Below are 6,441 nucleotides of genomic sequence, written 5' to 3'. Positions count from 1 at the left end.
GGGGTGGTTGTCAGAGTTAGAGGGGTGGTTGTCAGAGTTAGAGGGGTGGTTGTCAGAGTTAGAGGGGTGGTTGTCAGAGTTAGAGGGGTGGTTGTCAGAGTTAGAGGGGTGGTTGTTAGAGTTAGAGGAGTGGTTGTCAGAGTTAGAGGGGTGGTTGTCAGAGTTAGAGGGGTGGTTGTCAGAGTTAGAGGGGTGGTTGTCAGAGTTAGAGGGGTGGTTGTCAGAGTTAGAGGGGTGGTTGTCAGAGTTAGAGGGGTGGTTGTCAGAGTTAGAGGGGTGGTTGTCAGAGTTAGAGGGGTGGTTGTCAGAGTTAGAGGGGTGGTTGTCAGAGTTAGAGGGGTGGTTGCCAGAGTTAGAGGGGTGGTTGTCAGAGTTAGAGGGGTGGTTGTCAGAGTTAGAGGGGTGGTTGTCAGAGTTAGAGGGGTGGTTGTCAGAGTTAGAGGGGTGGTTGTCAGAGTTAGAGGGGTGGTTATCAGAGTTAGAGGGGTGGTTGTCAGAGTTAGAGGGGTGGTTGTCAGAGTTAGAGGGGTGGTTGTCAGAGTTAGAGGGGTGGTTGTTAGAGTTAGAGGGGTGGTTGTCAGAGTTAGAGGGGTGGTTGTCAGACCACGAGACATCTGCAGTGAAAGGTGTCAGAGTTAGAGGGGTGGTTGTCAGAGTTAGAGGGGTGGTTGTCAGAGTTAGAGGGGTGGTTGTTAGAGTTAGAGGGGTGGTTGTCAGAGTTAGAGGGGTGGTTGTCAGACCACGAGACATCTGCAGTGAAAGGTGACAGAGTTAGAGGGGTGGTTGTCAGAGTTAGAGGGGTGGTTGTCAGAGTTAGAGGGGTGGTTGTCAGAGTTAGAGGGGTGGTTGCCAGAGTTAGAGGGGTGGTTGTCAGAGTTAGAGGGGTGGTTGTCAGAGTTAGAGGGGTGGTTGTCAGAGTTAGAGGGGTGGTTGTCAGAGTTAGAGGGGTGGTTGTTAGAGTTAGAGGGGTGGTTGTCAGAGTTAGAGGGGTGGTTGTTAGAGTTAGAGGGTGGTTGTCAGAGTTAGAGGGTGGTTGTTAGAGTTAGAGGGTGGTTGTCAGAGTTAGAGGGGTGGTTGTCAGAGTTAGAGGGTGGTTGTTAGAGTTAGAGGGGTGGTTGTCAGAGTTAGAGGGGTGGTTGTTAGAGTTAGAGGGGTGGTTGTCAGAGTTAGAGGGTGGTTGTTAGAGTTAGAGGGGTGGTTGTTAGAGTTAGAGGGGTGGTTGTCAGAGTTAGAGGGTGGTTGTCAGACCACGAAACATCTGCAGTGAAAGGTGACAGAGTTAGAGGAGTGGTTGTCAGAGTTAGAGGGGTGGTTGTCAGAGTTAGAGGGGTGGTTGTCAGAGTTAGAGGGGTGGTTGTTAGAGTTCGAGGGGTGGTTGTCAGAGTTAGAGGGGTGGTTGTCAGAGTTAGAGGGGTGGTTGTCAGAGTTAGAGGAGTGGTTGTCAGAGTTAGAGGAGTGGTTGTCAGAGTTAGAGGGTGGTTGTCAGAGTTAGAGGAGTGGTTGTCAGAGTTAGAGGGTGGTTGTCAGAGTTAGAGGAGTGGTTGTCAGAGTTAGAGGAGTGGTTGTCAGAGTTAGAGGAGTGGTTGTCAGAGTTAGAGGGGTGGTTGTCAGAGTTAGAGGAGTGGTTGTCAGAGTTAGAGGAGTGGTTGTCAGAGTTAGAGGGGTGGTTGTCAGAGTTAGAGGGGTGGTTGTCAGAGTTAGAGGAGTGGTTGTCAGAGTTAGAGGAGTGGTTGTCAGAGTTAGAGGGGTGGTTGTCAGAGTTAGAGGGTGGTTGTCAGAGTTAGAGGGTGGTTGCCAGACCATGAGACATCTGCAGTGAAAGGTGTCAGAGTTAGAGGGTGGTTGTCAGAGTTAGAGGGGTGGTTGTCAGAGTTAGAGGGTGGTTGTCAGAGTTAGAGGGTGGTTGTCAGAGTTAGAGGGGTGGTTGTCAGAGTTAGAGGGGTGGTTGTCAGACCACGAGACATCTGCAGTGAAAGGTGACAGAGTTAGAGGGGTGGTTGTCAGAGTTAGAGGGGTGGTTGTCAGAGTTAGAGGGGTGGTTGTCAGAGTTAGAGGGGTGGTTGTCAGAGTTAGAGGGGTGGTTGTCAGAGTTAGAGGGGTGGTTGTCAGACCATGAAACATCTGCAGTGAAAGGTGACAGAGTTAGAGGGGTGGTTGTCAGAGTTAGAGGGGTGGTTGTCAGAGTTAGAGGGGTGGTTGTCAGAGTTAGAGGGGTGGTTGTCAGAGTTAGAGGGGTGGTTGTCAGAGTTAGAGGGGTGGTTGTCAGAGTTAGAGGGGTGGTTGTCAGAGTTAGAGGGGTGGTTGTCAGACCATGAAACATCTGCAGTGAAAGGTGACAGAGTTAGAGGGGTGGTTGTCAGAGTTAGAGGGGTGGTTGTTAGAGTTAGAGGGGTGGTTGTCAGAGTTAGAGGGGTGGTTGTCAGACCACGAGACATCTGCAGTGGAAGGTGACAGAGTTAGAGGGGTGGTTGTCAGAGTTAGAGGGGTGGTTGTCAGAGTTAGAGGGGTGGTTGTCAGAGTTAGAGGGGTGGTTGTCAGAGTTAGAGGGGTGGTTGTCAGAGTTAGAGGGGTGGTTGTCAGAGTTAGAGGGGTGGTTGTCAGAGTTAGAGGGGTGGTTGTCAGAGTTAGAGGGGTGGTTGTCAGAGTTAGAGGGGTGGTTGTCAGACCACGAGACATCTGCAGTGGAAGGTGACAGAGTTAGAGGGGTGGTTGTCAGAGTTAGAGGGGTGGTTGTCAGAGTTAGAGGGGTGGTTGTCAGAGTTAGAGGGGTGGTTGTCAGACCACGAGACATCTGCAGTGGAAGGTGACAGAGTTAGAGGGGTGGTTGTCAGAGTTAGAGGGGTGGTTGTCAGAGTTAGAGGGGTGGTTGTCAGACCACGAGACATCTGCAGTGGAAGGTGACAGAGTTAGAGGGGTGGTTGTTAGAGTTAGAGGGGTGGTTGTCAGAGTTAGAGGGGTGGTTGTCAGAGTTAGAGGGGTGGTTGTTAGAGTTAGAGGGGTGGTTGTCAGAGTTAGAGGGGTGGTTGTCAGAGTTAGAGGGGTGGTTGTCAGAGTTAGAGGGTGGTTGTCAGAGTTAGAGGGGTGGTTGTCAGAGTTAGAGGGGTGGTTGTCAGAGTTAGAGGGGTGGTTGTCAGAGTTAGAGGGGTGGTTGTCAGAGTTAGAGGGGTGGTTGTCAGAGTTAGAGGGTGGTTGTCAGAGTTAGAGGGTGGTTGTCAGAGTTAGAGGGGTGGTTGTCAGAGTTAGAGGGGTGGTTGTCAGAGTTAGAGGGGTGGTTGTTAGAGTTAGAGGGTGGTTGTTAGAGTTAGAGTGGTGGTTGTCAGAGTTAGAGGGTGGTTGTCAGACCACGAGACATCTGCAGTGAAAGGTGACAGAGTTAGAGGGTGGTTGTCAGAGTTAGAGGGGTGGTTGTCAGAGTTAGAGGGTGGTTGTTAGAGTTAGAGGGTGGTTGTTAGAGTTAGAGGGGTGGTTGTTAGAGTTAGAGGGGTGGTTGTTAGAGTTAGAGGGGTGGTTGTCAGAGTTAGAGGGGTGGTTGTCAGACCACGAGACATCTGCAGTGAAAGGTGTCAGAGTTAGAGGGGTGGTTGTTAGAGTTAGAGGGGTGGTTGTCAGAGTTAGAGGGGTGGTTGTCAGAGTTAGAGGGGTGGTTGTCAGAGTTAGAGGGGTGGTTGTCAGAGTTAGAGGGGTGGTTGTCAGAGTTAGAGGGGTGGTTGTCAGAGTTAGAGGGGTGGTTGTCAGAGTTAGAGGGGTGGTTGTCAGAGTTAGAGGGGTGGTTGTCAGAGTTAGAGGAGTGGTTGTCAGAGTTAGAGGGGTGGTTGTCAGACCACGAGACATCTGCAGTGGAAGGTGACAGAGTTAGAGGGGTGGTTGTCAGAGTTAGAGGGGTGGTTGTCAGAGTTAGAGGGGTGGTTGTCAGACCACGAGACATCTGCAGTGAAAGGTGACAGAGTTAGAGGGGTGGTTGTCAGAGTTAGAGGGGTGGTTGTCAGAGTTAGAGGGGTGGTTGTCAGAGTTAGAGGGGTGGTTGTTAGAGTTAGAGGGGTGGTTGTCAGACCACGAGACATCTGCAGTGAAAGGTGACAGAGTTAGAGGGGTGGTTGTCAGAGTTAGAGGGGTGGTTGTCAGAGTTAGAGGGGTGGTTGTCAGAGTTAGAGGGGTGGTTGTCAGAGTTAGAGGGGTGGTTGTCAGAGTTAGAGGGGTGGTTGTCAGACCACGAAACATCAGCAGTGAAAGGTGTCAGAGTTAGAGGGGTGGTTGTCAGAGTTAGAGGGGTGGTTGTCAGAGTTAGAGGGGTGGTTGTCAGAGTTAGAGGGGTGGTTGTCAGAGTTAGAGGGGTGGTTGTTAGAGTTAGAGGGGTGGTTGTCAGAGTTAGAGGGGTGGTTGTCAGAGTTAGAGGGGTGGTTGTCAGAGTTAGAGGGGTGGTTGTCAGACCACGAAACATCAGCAGTGAAAGGTGTCAGAGTTAGAGGGGTGGTTGTCAGAGTTAGAGGGGTGGTTGTTAGAGTTAGAGGGGTGGTTGTCAGAGTTAGAGGGGTGGTTGTCAGAGTTAGAGGGGTGGTTGTCAGAGTTAGAGGGGTGGTTGTCAGAGTTAGAGGGGTGGTTGTCAGACCACGAAACATCAGCAGTGAAAGGTGTCAGAGTTAGAGGGGTGGTTGTCAGAGTTAGAGGGGTGGTTGTTAGAGTTAGAGGGGTGGTTGTCAGAGTTAGAGGGGTGGTTGTCAGAGTTAGAGGGGTGGTTGTTAGAGTTAGAGGGGTGGTTGTCAGAGTTAGAGGGGTGGTTGTCAGAGTTAGAGGGGTGGTTGTCAGAGTTAGAGGGGTGGTTGTCAGAGTTAGAGGGGTGGTTGTTAGAGTTAGAGGGGTGGTTGTCAGAGTTAGAGGGGTGGTTGTCAGAGTTAGAGGGGTGGTTGTCAGAGTTAGAGGGGTGGTTGTTAGAGTTAGAGGGGTGGTTGTCAGAGTTAGAGGGTGGTTGTCAGAGTTAGAGGGGTGGTTGTCAGAGTTAGAGGGGTGGTTGTCAGAGTTAGAGGGGTGGTTGTTAGAGTTAGAGGGGTGGTTGTCAGAGTTAGAGGGGTGGTTGTCAGAGTTAGAGGGGTGGTTGTTAGAGTTAGAGGGGTGGTTGTCAGAGTTAGAGGGGTGGTTGTCAGAGTTAGAGGGGTGGTTGTCAGAGTTAGAGGGGTGGTTGTCAGAGTTAGAGGGGTGGTTGTCAGAGTTAGAGGAGTGGTTGTCAGAGTTAGAGGGGTGGTTGTCAGAGTTAGAGGGGTGGTTGTCAGACCACGAGACATCTGCAGTGGAAGGTGACAGAGTTAGAGTGGTGGTTGTCAGAGTTAGAGGGGTGGTTGTCAGAGTTAGAGGAGTGGTTGTCAGACCACGAGACATCCCAAAAATCGGTATTCTCTCATCCCTCTCTTTTAAATAACAGACATCCCTCTCTTTTAAATAACAGACATCCCTCTCTTTTAAATAACGGACATCCGTCTCTTTTAAATAACAGACATCCCTCTCTTTTAAATAACAGACCTCCCTCTCTTTTAAATAACGGACATCCCTCTCTTTTAAATAACAGACATCCCTCTCTTAAATAACAGACATCCCTCTCTTTTAAATAACAGACATCCCTCTCTTTTAAATAACAGACATCCCTCTCTTTTAAATAACAGACATCCCTCTCTTTTAAATAACAGACCTCCCTCTCTTTTAAATAACGGACATCCGTCTCTTTTAAATAACAGACCTCCCTCTCTTTTAAATAACAGACCTCCCTCTCTTTTAAATAACAGACATCCCTCTCTTTTAAATAACAGACCTCCCTCTCTTTTAAATAACGGACATCCGTCTCTTTTAAATAACCGACATCCCTCTCTTTTAAATAACGGACATCCCTCTCTTTTAAATAACGGACATCCGTCTCTTTTAAATAACAGACATCCCTCTCTTTTAAATAACAGACCTCCCTCTCTTTTAAATAACGGACATCCGTCTCTTTTAAATAACAGACCTCCCTCTCTTTTAAATAACGGACATCCCTCTCTTTTAAATAACAGACATCCCTCTCTTTTAAATAACAGACATCCCTCTCTTTTAAATAACAGACATCCCTCTCTGTGGATAAAAGCGTCTGCTAAATGGCATATATTATTATATTATTTTAAATAACAGACATCCCTCTCTTTTAAATAACAGACCTCCCTCTCTTTTAAATAACAGACATCCCTCTCTTTTAAATAACAGACATCCCTCTCTTTTAAATAACAGACATCCCTCTCTTTTAAATAACAGACATCCCTCTCTTTTAAATAACAGACATCCCTCTCTTTTAAATAACAGACATCCCTCTCTTTTAAATAACGGACATCCCTCTCTTTTAAATAACAGACATCCCTCTCTTTTAAATAACAGACATCCCTCTCTTTTAAATAACAGACAACCCTCTCTTTTAAATAACAGACA

This window comes from Oncorhynchus keta, unplaced genomic scaffold, assembly GCF_023373465.1.
Source record: "Oncorhynchus keta strain PuntledgeMale-10-30-2019 unplaced genomic scaffold, Oket_V2 Un_scaffold_3664_pilon_pilon, whole genome shotgun sequence".
NCBI classification, from domain to species: Eukaryota; Metazoa; Chordata; class Actinopteri; order Salmoniformes; family Salmonidae; genus Oncorhynchus; species Oncorhynchus keta.
This window is presented reverse-complemented; position numbering follows the sequence as displayed.